Genomic DNA, 13,016 nt, shown 5'->3' with positions numbered 1-13,016 from the left:
GATCCTCTTCAGGGGATTGTTTGTGTGTCCTCCGCCGATCTCGTTCTCCAGTGCAGTAATCCTCTTCAACACGGCCTCCAGTGAAATCAGAGTCAAGGAAACCACAGCAAGACAGATGTAACACACAGTGGTCACACAACACCTTTACCATACTCTCACACTCTTGTAAAGGATATGTTTTTTCGTTAGTGCCTGTAAGGCTTCTTCTACTTTTTTCTGGAACTTAACGACAGAGTCACATTCACATGGGTCCTCCTCTGTAAAGACAGACAGCATAAAGTCACATTCACATGCATCCTCCTCTATAAAGACAGACAGCATAGTCACACAAGGTAGTGGAGATTTACTTTATGAGCAGGAAAGACATTCTGTGGGTGTGTGTGAGTGAGTGAGTGAGTAAATGATTAAATATATGTGTAGTGCAGAGTTTTGAGTGTGATGTGTTTGTGTTTAACACCCCTCATCCTCCCTTGTCCCCCCAGCCTGCAGTAAGGCCGCCACAGACGTGGTGTTCCTGATCGTGCATCCAGAGAACCTTGCAGCTGGTCAAGAAGTGGATCAATCAGATCATAGAAAAACTGGATGTCTCAGAGACCAAGGCTCACGTTAGACTGGTCCAGTACTCCAGCTCTCTCAAACAGCTGTGTGTGAACATGTGTGCGTGTGCAGTGCTTAATTTGTCAATCGGAAGGTCCCGGAACACATAGTAGGCTACAGCAGAACATACATATGAGAATATATAGGCCTCCTGCCTATGTGATAATATGAAGGACATATTCAGATTACAAACTTGTTCTGTGCTGTGAAGGTAAAGGAAAAAAAACGTCCTACCTTAGTTTTCAAAACCTCCCACAATGACTCTCCCCATGTCAAGTCCATTTAAGCTTCTTGCTCAAAGCCATGAGCGGGCATGTGGCTGTGATGTTTAGCCTCCTTCTAAGGATGTTCTGAAGACTTTGGCTGTAGTGTCTATTTTAGTATACATTTTTGTTAACCTGGGTGTCCTCTTTAGCTTGTCTACAAAGCTTGCTGCCACCAAATGCGCCTTGGTTCAGGCATGTTCAAAAACCCATTTTATGAGAGTTCTTTATATATATATATTTTTTTTATGTCTGATGCATAGGATGTTAATTTACTGTACATTCCACCCACTCTTTTGCTAGTTTAAGCCCTCCAGTCGTTTCTAGACCGAAGCTCCCTATCTTTTTGCATGTTGTACAGCACAACTTTGAATTCTGCATGACAAGCCACGAGTTATACGTTTGCTTGTTCTTGAACTGCAAATTGCACCTGCTCCAAGCACTTTGTCGGTGGATGTACTGCCCCCCTCCCCCCAGCTCCCCTTCTCCATCTCCCGCTGAGTCTGACTCGCTTGTAGGCCTACTAGCTAGTGGAGGTGCCGGTGATGATGCTGAACTGGCGGGATTAGCATTGCCATTAGATACAGTTTGCCCCTCTCTCCTCTCCTCCGGCACTGACAGTTCTCTGGCTCGTTCTGGGTTCGATTCACCCACTTTCTCTGGATATTTTTACTTTTTAAAAAACTTGATTGCGTTTTCTTATAAAAAAAAATATTTGGCTTTCCCACAATTCAAATTCAGCAGGGAGACGACTAGACTAGGCTACGTGACGTGATTACACAGTGTTGCCAACTCCTCAGTAAGGAAAGTAGCTATTGGCTGTCCTAAAAGTCGCTAGAAGTCGCTAAATGACATCATCATATAATTTGCATAATTGGCCATCTGCATGTAATTGTGATGGATGCTGTAGGAGAGAGGAATAACGTTGTGGGAGAGACAAAAAGTGAGTAAAAAGCTGCGCGAGGACTGGGCCGCCTGTGAGTGCTTTGGGACAGGGGTGGGGCCCCCACCCCCACGGCAGCACCCGCTGCTCGTTGAGAAGAGTAAGAACAATACGTGCTTTCATGTCAGAGTCTCCAATAACACCAGAAAAAGTCGCTAGATTTGTTGCTAGTCGCTTTTTTGAAAATGTGTCGCTAGAGGGGTCTGAATACTCGCTAAATATAGCGACAAAGTCACTAAGTTGGCAACACTGATTACGTAGGGACCACTTCACTAGCTGACCACCACTACCAAGACCTGTGTCAAAATCAGTTACTTACCCCGCTGGCCCTCCCCATAACCTCTATGTACAAATAAGAGAGCAGGTCTGGAATCAGTGTGGCAAGATATGATGATTACATAGAAGTATCACTGCGCTTTTACATGATGGTCTTTCTGGAGGGTGGGAGAAATAACAAGGAGGCAACTTGATTTAATGCTGATCGCTTTTATTAGAATGTCTACAGTGTGAACAGTGAAATAATTAATAAATCATGCTGCGAAAGGTACCGGATCTGGGCAAATAGGTGCCGGAACAAACAAAGTCAAATCTGAGAGGTGCCGGATCCTGTTCATCCGGCTCAAATTAAGCACTGTGTGTGTGTGTGTGTCGGACCTTGACAGATGTTGATCTGCAGCTTCTTAGCGATGGCCGTCATGGCTTTGAAGTCTGCGGTGTAGAAGTAGTGTTCTCCTGTTGGCTCTGATGCTATCTCCCTCAACACATCCTCTACAGCATTACCCACGCCCACAGCATACATCCTAAAACCTAGAGAGAGAGAGGGGGAGTGGGGGGAGGAGAGAGAGGGGGGGGGGGGGGGGGGGGGGAGAGAGAGGGGGAGTGGGGGGGAGAGAGAGATTGGGGGAGAGAGAGAGAGGGGGGGAGAGAGAGAGAGAGGGGGAGAGAGAGAGGGGGTAAGAGAGAGATTGGGGGAGAGAGGGGGGGAGAGAGATTGGGGAGAGAGAGAGAGGGGGAGAGAGAGAGGGGAAGAGAGAGATTGGGGAGAGAGGGGGGAAAGAGCGAGAGGGAGAGAGAGATGGGGAGAGAGAGGGGGGGGGAGAGAGAGATGGGGGGAGAGAGAGATTGGGGGAGAGAGAGGGGGGGAAGAGAGAGATTGGGGAGAGAGAGAGGGGGAGAGAGAGATTGGGGGGAGAGAGAGGGGGAAGAGAGAGAGGGGGGAAGAGAGAGATTGGGGGAGAGAGAGGGGGGAAGAGAGAGATTGGGGGGAGAGAGAGGGGGGAAGAGAGAGATTGGGGGAGAGAGAGATTGGGGGAGAGAGAGAGGGAGATTAGAGAGATTGGGGGAGAGAGGGAGTGGGGGGGAGAGAGAGAGGGGGGAAGAGAGTGAGGGGGAAGAGAGAGAGAGGGAGAGAGAGGGGGGAGGGAGAGAGACCGAGAGGGAGAGAGAGAGAGGGGGGGGGCGTTAGAAAGACCATGATTAGAGACAGATACAAACACTTTAATACCTCATGCAGAGTGGATCCACAGTAAAACGTTATAAAATAAACATGACTGACCCTTGGAGATCACTACACATGCATTCACACATCCTTTCACACACACTTAAACACTCTCCCTCCTTCCCTCCTTCCCTCCCTCACCTTGCTCCTTGGCCTTCTTGGCGGCGTCTCCGATGTAGTCCTGGCTGCGTCCATCGGTGAACACGATGCCGACCTTGGCGACCCCGGGCCGTGCCCCACCGGCTGGTGCAAAGCTGCTGTCTGTCAGGTAGCGCAGGGCCTGGCCTGTCATGGTCCCCCTCTCCATGTAGGCCATCTTCTTCACCGCGTCCTTCAGGTCCTTCTTGTTGTTGTAACGACCCAGAGGGAACTCCTGAGACGGGAGGAGGAGGAAGAGGAGGAGGGTGGGGAGGTTGTGAGTTATCACAGTTAGTCAAAGATTTCTCACAATGTTATGATGAGTTCCTCTGGTATCAAGTAATTCTTTTTATAATGTACTTTAAACATTAAGGGAATAAAACCCACTCACTCTTTATAATGTACTTTAAACATTAAGGGAATTCCTGCGCCCATTCTCTTTTAAGGGACTAACACCCACTCTCTTTATAATGCCATTACAAATTAAGGGAAGTCCTGCGCCCACTCGTTTATCCTCTGTTGCTTTTTTACTCATTACTCTGAACACACCCTGTTTTGAATCATAGCACCATGTCATTGTCTAATTTGATATTTCTCCTTACATATGTTTACATACTTGAAAACCACTAATCTATTCCCCTAAAAAAATATTGAATTTTAAACGTTCGTTACAGCTCAGCTTTACTACAGATAATATACCACATAATCAATATAATGAAAGTCTGCTTACCTGTTATTTCGGCTGTAAACTGCATCCTGTTCGTTTAGACACCAATCTGTTATGATGAGTTCCTCTGGTATCAAGTAATTCATGATGCAAGAATATATTTAACACTTAGATGGAGAGTTGATGCAAAGTATTTAATTGATACGGTACCGGGTTCGTATAACAAACGGCACGTGCTTTGCCTCTTGTCATCCGAACTCTGGACAAAGGAAATCTCTCGGTTTATATACTTCATGTTACACGTTTCTTCAACAACATCTGGTAACCATCAGTGGCACCCCTCACTCTGGTTGTATCACCCTGTACCCAAGTCAGTATATTCCATCTATCAATCATTCTAAGATAAACCCCAGTAAGCTCCCTCGTCATACTGGAATCCTTAGCATTCAGACTCTGTGGCACCAAGAGTTACCTATCTAACAGATTTAACTTTGTTCATACAACACTATGACAAGACGTTATATCACACACCTGTTTGACAGAGCTGGAGAACTGGACCAGTCCAACATGAGCCCTGGTCTCGGAGACGTCCAGTTTGTTTATGATCTGGTTGGTCCTCTGTAGCTCAATTGGTAGAGCATGGCGCTTGTAATGCCAGGGTAGTGGGTTCGATCCCCGGGACCACCCATACGTAAAAATGTATGCACACATGACTGTAAGTCGCTTTGGATAAAAGTGTCTGCTAAATGGCATATTATTATTATTATTATTATTATTATTATTATCCACTTCTTGACCAGCACAAATTCTCTGGACGCACGCTTATAGAACCATAGATCAGGAACACCACATCTCAAATCAAATTAGATTAGATGTTCAGGAGTTTTATGGCTTGGGGGTAGAAGCTGTTTAGAAGCCTCTTGGACCTAGACTTGGCGCTCCGGTACCGCTTGCTGTGTGGTAGCGGAAAGAGCAGTCTATTACTAGGGTGGCTGGAGTCTTTGACAATTTTTAGGGCCTTCCTCTGACACCGCCTGGTATAGAGGTCCTGGATGGCAGGAAGCTTGGCCCCAGTGATGTACTGGGCCGTACGCACTACCCTCTGTAGTGCCTTGCGGTCGGAGGCTGAGCAGTTGCCATACCAGGCAGTGATGCAACCAGTCACGATGCTCTCGATGGTGCAGCTGTAGAACCTTTTGAGGATCTGAGGACCCATGCCAAATCTTTTCAGACTCCTTAGGGGGAAAAGGTTTTGTCGTGCCCTCTTCACGATTGTCTTGGTGTGCTTGGACCATGTTAGTTTGTTGGTGATGTGGACACCAAGGAACTTGAAGCTCTCAACCTGCTCCAGTACAGCCCTGTCAATGAGAATGGGGTCCTCTTCTTTTTCCTGAAGTCCACATCTGTGGCGGCATTACTGCAGGCTGGGAGGGGCGAGGCAGATGGGGGGTGTTAGGGAATGAAACACATACACATCACACTCAAATTCTACAATACTCATACATTCTATAATTCTCTCTCTCACACTCAATCTCACACACAAACACACACTTACTCTCTCTCACACACACACACACACACACACACACACACACAAACACATACACACACACTCACCACTGCAGCTTTTGCCATCCTCCAGTAGACTGAAGCCCTCCTTGCAGGCACACCTGAATGACCCTGGTGCGCTGATGCATACCTGCTGACAGTCATGATCTCCACTGGCACACAAGTCCACTGTGTTTAGGCATGCACAGACACACATACACAGGAGGGAAGACATACATTAACAGGAGGGAACACACACACACAAGTACGCACACACACACACACAAACACACACACACACAGGCACACGTACAAGCATGCGCGCAGACACACTCACACAGACAGACACAGGGGTGGGGTGGTGGGGGTTAGGGGAGAGAATAACACTATGTCAGTTTGAAACCTGGAGGAATATCTACAGTTGATTTTAAGGACCCACTGAGATCTAGTGATTTAAAAGGAATCCGGTAGGATCTACTGGAATCTGATGTTTGTTGTAGAAGACAGTGGATCTTTAAAGAGACAGGGGTGTGAGAGATTGGAGAGATTTGTACCTGCTTTAGACCTGTAGACCCAATAGCTTTACTGTCCAAATTGAAAAAGAGTTGGGAATTAGAAAATGTAATTGGTTGTTTCCAAGGCTCGTCCAATAGGAACCCATCCCTGTTTACATGCAGCTCCACCCCTGGGAGGGTTATCCAACATGATTGGCTATATACAAGCGCCATTCAAACAGCTAGAAACTGGGCCTGCCCATGGCTGTAGCTGATTGGAGGTTTGATTTGATTAACACTAGTGGAACACTAATCAGAAGCTTCACTTTCACCCCTCAGAGGGGTTGGAGTTAGAGAGAGAGAGAGAGAGAGAGAGAGAGAGAGAGAGAGAGAGAGAGAGAGAGAGAGAGAGAGAGAGAGAGAGAGAGAGAGAGAGAGAGAGAGAGAGAGAGAGAGAGAGAGAGAGAGAGAGAGAGAGAGAGAGAGAGAGAGAGAGAGAGAGAGAGAGAGAGAGAGAGAGAGAGAGAGAGAGAGAGAGAGAGAGAGAGAGAGAGAGAGAGAGAGAGAGAGAGAGAGAGAGAGAGAGAGAGAGAGAGAGAGAGAGAGAGAGAGAGAGAGAGAGAGAGAGAGAAGAGAGAGAGAGAGAGAGAGAGAGAGAGAGAGAGAGAGAGAGAGAGAGAGCGAGGTCCTCTGTAGCTCAGCTGGTAGAGCACGGCGCTTGTAACGCCAAGGTAGTGGGTTCGAACCCCGGGACCACCCATACACAAAAAAATGTATGCACGCATGACTGTAAGTCGCTTTGGATAAAAGCGTCTGCTAAATGGCATATTATTATATTATATTATAGAGAGAGAGAGAGAGAGAGAGAGAGAGAGAGAGAGAGGTTTTCCAAAAACAGCTGTCACCTCCTCAATAAACTCAACAAAGCAAAATACACAAACGGGCCTATTTATATAATTCATATGAATTCGGAGGACAGAAATTATTAAATATTAAAGCATTAGACCTATCACTAAAAGCTTCAGTCATACAAAAGTTATACTTAAATCCGAACTGGTTTTCTAGCAAATTAGTAAGATTGCCTCACACAATGTTCAAGAATGGCCTTTTTCCCTTTATTCATATTACAACCTCTCACTTTCAGTTATTTGAAAAGGAAATCATCTCCCAAATATCACTATTTCTAAAATAAGCCATAGAAAGTTGGTTGCAATTTCAAATTAATCCTCCAGAAACAACAGAACAAATAATGCAACAAATATTGTGGTTAAACTCAAATATAATAATTGATTAAAAAAAAAACATTTCTTTTGGACAAAATGTTTAAAAAATGTATAATCTTTGAAAATTATATAATCGGTAGGACTGGTGGAGTTATGTCGCACATGCAGCTAACAAAAACATATGGAAATGTCTGCTCTACCCAAAATTACAACCAAATAATTGCAGCATTACCGCAAAAATGGAAGAGGAAAGTGGAAGGGGGAAAAATTAAGGAACTTGTCTGTCGGCCTTGCATTAAAGAACATAATTGGTTAAAGAAAACTTTGATAAATGTGGTCCTCTGTAGCTCAGCTGGTAGAGCACGGCGCTTGTAACGCCAAGGTAGTGGGTTCGATCCCCAGGACCACCCATACACAAAAATGTATGTACGCATGACTGTAAGTCGCTTTGGATAAAAGCGTCTGCTAAATGGCATATTATATTTATTATTATAAATAAAAATGTATACCAGTTTAATTTAAGGACCAAAGGATTGACAGCCGTCCCATATAGATTGCAAAATAGTTGGGAAGAGATTTTTGACGTACCGATTCCATGGCATAGTGTTTATGAACTGATACGCAAAACAACGCCGGATTCAAAACTTAGAATTTTTCAATTTAAATTACTATATAAAATTCTTGCTACCAATAGAATGTTATTTATATGGGGGATACAATCTTCCCAGCTCTGCAGATTTTGCTGCGAAGAGACAGAATCATTAGATAATTTGTTTTGGATAATTTGTCAATTTGTAGCTTGTTTTTGGACACAGGTCCAGGAATGGCTAAAGGATTGCAATATTTACCTGGCGCTAACCCTTTAAATTTTTATTTTATTTATTTCACCTTTATTTAACCAGGTAAGCCAGTTGAGAACAAGTTCTCATTTACAACTGCGACCTGGCCAAGATAAAGCAAAGCAGTGCGATAAAAACAACAACAACACAGAGTTACATATGGAATAAACAAAACGTACAGTCAATAACACAATAGAAAATCTATATACAGTGTGTGCAAATGTAGTGTAAGTTATGGAGGTAAGGCAATAAATAGGCCATAGTGCAAAATAATTACAATTTAGTATTAACACTGGAGTGATAGATGTGCAGAAGATGATGTGCAAATAGAGATACTGGGGTGCAAATGAGCAAAATAAATAACAATGTAAATAACAATATGGGGATGAAGTAGTTGGGTGGGCTAATTACAGATGGGCTGTGTACAGGTGCAGTGATCGGTAAGCTGCTCTGACAACTGATGCTTAAAGTTAGTGAGGGAGATAAGTGTCTCCAGCTTCAGAGATTTTTGCAGTTCGTTCAAGTCATTTGCAGCAGAGAACTGAAAGGAATGGTGGCCAAAGGAGGTGTTGGCTTTGGGGATGACCAGTGAGATATACCTACTGGAACGCATACTACGGGTGGGTGTTGCTATGGTGACCAATGATCTAAGATAAGGCGGGATTTGCCTAGAAGTGATTTATAGATAACCTGGAGCCAGTGAGTTTGGCAACGAATATGTAGTGAGGGCCAGCCAACGAGAGCATACAGGTCACAATGGTGGGTAGTATATGGGGCTTTGGTGAGAAAACGGATGGCACTGTGATAGACTACATCCAATTTGCTGAGTAGAGTGTTGGAAGCTATTTTGTAAATGACATCGCCGAAGTCAAGGATCGGTAGGATAGTCAGTTTTATGAGAGCATGTTTAGCAGCATGAGTGAAGTAGGCTTTGTTGCGAAATAGGAAGCCGATTCTAGATTTAACTTTGGATTGGAGATGCTTAATGTGAGTCTGGAAGGAGAGTTTACGGTCTAACCAGACACCTGGGTATTTGTAGTTGTCCACATATTCTAAGTCAGACCTGCCGAGAGTAGTGATTCTAGTCGGGCGGGCGGGTGCAAGCAGCTTTCGATTGAAGAGCATGCATTTAGTTTTACTAGCGTTTAAGAGCAGTTGGAGGCCACGGAAGGAGTGTTGTATGGCATTGAAGCTCGTTTGGAGGTTTGTTAACACAGTGTCCAATGAAGGGCCAGATGTATACAAAATGGTGTCGTCTGCGTAGAGGTGGATCTGAGAGTCACCAGCAGCAAGAGCGACATCATTGATATACACATACAATAGAGTTGGCCCGAGAATTGAACCCTGTGGCACCCCCATAGAGACTGCCAGAGATAGCATTACTGGGTGATCTGAAAAGTCATAGTCAATCAATAATATAATAATACTTTTAGCAAAAATGTTTATTTTCAACTTACAATCTGTAGAAACAATGAGAATAGAAAGGTTCAGAACTTTTGTAAAACATCACAGTACAGTTGAAAAATATATGGCAAATAGAAATCCAATATGGATGGTGTTAAGAGATAGATGGGTGGTGTTGAATGGAGTTGAAGGATGGGACTAATAACAACAACTAACAACAACAATAACTAATAATGTAAGCATACTGTGTCCATAATAAGTATATAGGTTATAGGTTGAGCGCTTTTGTGAAAGAGATATGGCATATAGAAGCAAACCGGATGGACATCATGAAAATGATCGGAGAAGTTGAGGGTAGAGGAAGTTCATGAGTAAAAACAAACAAAATAGAATTCTTGTCAAATTGACTGTGTCCATAAAATGTATATAGTATGTATAAGCTGGAAGTAGAGGCCTAAGCATTGTTGTTCACTAGTTTACTCCAATTAGGGAAGGGGTGTGGGGTTGGAAAGTAATAAAGGTAAATATATATTTTTTATATACATATATACACAAACCTCAATACACACAATACAGCAAGTTAGAGAGAGAAAGAAAAAGAGAGAGTCGTAGAGAACGAGAGAGAGAGAAGAGAGAGAGGCAGTAGAGAACGAGGGAGAGAAGCAGTAGAGAGAGAGGCAGTAGAGAACGAGGGAGAGAGCGAGAGAGGCAGTAGAGAGAGAGGCAGTAGAGAACAAGGGAGAGAGAGAGAGGCAGAAGAGAACGAGGGAGAGAGAGAGAGGCAGTAGAGAACGAGGGAGAGAGAGGCAGTAGAGAGAGAGGCAGAAGAGAACGAGGGAGAGAGAGAGGGGCAGTAGAGAATGAGGGAGAGAGAGAGGCAGTAGAGAACGAGGGAGAGAGAGAGAGACAGTAGAGAACGAGGGAGAGAGAGAGGCAGTAGAGAACGAGGGAGAGAGAGAGAGGCAGTAGAGAGAGAGGCAGAAGAGAATGAGGGAGAGTGAGAGAGGCAGTAGAGAACGAGGGAGAGAGAGAGAGGCAGTAGAGAATGAGGGAGAGAGAGAGAGGCAGTAGAGAACAAAGGAAAAAGAGAGAGAGGCAGTAGAGAACGAGGGAGAGAGAGAGGCAGTAGAGAACGAGGGAGAGAGAGAGGCAGTAGAGAACGAGGGAGAGAGAGAGAGGCAGTAGAGAACGAGGGAGAGAGAGAGAGGCAGTAGAGAACGAGGGAGAGAGAGAAAGGCAGAAGAGTGTAGCTGTATGTGATCTTTCATACTCTATGTTTATGCAACATCACTGTACTCCTTTCTCCCCCTTCACCTCTATCGTTCCCTCACTGCAGCAGTTTATACTGTACCTCCTCTAACATCCCACAAACACACACACACACACACACACACACACAACCACAACCACACACACACACTTGAACACCTAAATTAACACTTAATTACAATACTTACACCAACACCAACCTTTCAAGCACACTGACACTTCCAAACTAGCAACCAACTCTTAATAAGCTATACTAACCCAAAAACAAATACTTTGAAACTATAACATCCATTCAATGTTCACTGACTGACTCAATTGGAGTCAGTATCCAGCCACATCATTATACAGCTAGTACTCTATTCACCTCTATGCGTCTCTATGCGTCTCTCTGCCCTAAAGAGCTTAGACCCAGCACCACCCTGGACCACCAAGAACCATTGATACAGATCTCTCTGTGTGATTCTTGTTACACCCAGCAGCTGTATAATGTCTCTCTAGAACCTACTCGGGCTGTTCCACTCTACACAGCAGACACTGTCAGGGAAAAGGAAAGACCGAAAGATGGAGAGATGCAGAGGTTAGGAAAGGGTACCAGGTTGTTTAAGGGGCTCTGAGGCTAAGTGACTGCACCATTTGGGGTCTGGGGCAAGCTGGGGTTAGGAATAATGGGTTAGGGGTTAGAGTTGGGATAAGAGTCCAAGTCAGTGGATCATGATTCTTGACCCATTGTGGAGGTAATATGGGTTATAACTAAAGGTAAGAGGTTAATGGTTACGATTAGTGTTTAGGTTTTAGATTATGGGTCAGGGTTAGAGGTCAGGAGGTTCTTACCCATAGCGGAGGCGGTGCGGAGGTCCCCGGACCCGGGAGTGGTGGTGTGAGCTCCCATGAGGCCGAGCAGCAGCAGGAACAACGGCGGAGAGGGTATCATGATGACTGAAGGATCCAACTGGAACAGGATCCAAAAAGAACCGAAAAGGGACCAAAAACGACCTAAGCACCACAGAAGAGGGAGAACAGTCCTAGAGCGGTGGCCCAGGAGAGAGTGACTAGGCGAGGGGAGAGAGGAAGAGATAGTGACTGGGCAAGGGGAGAGAGGAGGAGATAGTGACTGGGCGAGGGAGGAGAGGAGGAAAGAGTGACTGGGCGAGGGGAGAGAGGAGGAGATAGTGACTGGACGAGGGAGGAGAGGAGGAGAGAGTGACTGGGTGAGGGTAGAGAGGAGGAGAGCGAGGCGGGACAGACACACAGTCTCCCATTCACAGCTACAGTGGGGGAAAAAAGTATTTGATCCCCTGCTGATTTGGTACATTTGCCCACTGACAAAGTCATGATCAGTCTATAATTTTAATGGTAGGTTTATTTGAACAGTGAAAGACAGAATAACAACAACAAAATCCAGAAAAACGCATGTCAAAAATGTTATAAATTTATTTGCATTTTAATGAGGGAAATAAGTATTCGACCCCTCTGCAAAACATGAGTTAGTACTTGGTGGCAAAACCCTTGTTGGCAATCACAGAGGTCAGATGTTTCTTGTAGTTGGCCACCAGGTTTGCACACATCTCAGGAGGGATTTTGTTCCACTCCTCTTTGCAGATCTTCTCCAAGTCATTAAAGTTTCGAGGCTGACGTTTGGCAACTCGAACCTTCAGCTCCCTCCACAGATTTTCTATGGGATTAAGGTCTGGAGACTGGCTAGGCCACTCCAGGACCTTAATGTGCTTCTTCTTGAGCCACTCCTTTGTTGCCTTGGCCGTGTGTTTTAGGTTATTGTCATGCTGGAATACCCATCCACGACCCATTTTCAATGCCCTGGCTGAGGGAAGGAGGTTCTCACCCAAGATTTGACGGTACATGGCCCTGTCCATCATCCCTTTGATGCGGTGAAGTTGTCCTGTCCCCTTAGCAGAAAAACACCCCCAAAGCATAATGTTTCCACCTCCATGTTTGACGGTGGGGATGGTGTTCTTGGGGTCATGGGCAGCATTCCTCCTCCTCCAAACACGGCGAGTTGAATTGATGCCAAAGAGCTCGATTTTGGTCTCATCTGACCACAACACTTTCACCCAGTTCTCCTCTGAATCATTCAGATGTTCATTGGCAAACTTCAGACGGCCCTGTATATGTGCT

General features: G+C 45.1%; 1 pseudogene across 1 annotated transcript; it reads right to left on the bottom strand.

The window, feature by feature from the left end:
* Positions 1–144: 144 nt before the first annotated feature.
* Positions 145–11,814, bottom strand: LOC311122539 (cartilage matrix protein-like; annotated as a pseudogene). Its single transcript has 7 exons — positions 11,715–11,814; positions 5,700–5,843; positions 4,889–4,958; positions 4,638–4,718; positions 3,443–3,674; positions 2,458–2,610; positions 145–257 (listed from the first exon to the last, which is right to left on the bottom strand). The product of its transcript is annotated as a cartilage matrix protein-like (transcript).
* Between the last annotated feature and the right edge of the window lie 1,202 nt (positions 11,815–13,016).

Source organism: Coregonus lavaretus, assembly GCF_964263955.1.
Source record: "Coregonus lavaretus genome assembly, chromosome: 3".
In the NCBI taxonomy this organism is placed as follows: domain Eukaryota; kingdom Metazoa; phylum Chordata; class Actinopteri; order Salmoniformes; family Salmonidae; genus Coregonus; species Coregonus lavaretus.
This window is presented reverse-complemented; position numbering and strand designations above follow the sequence as displayed.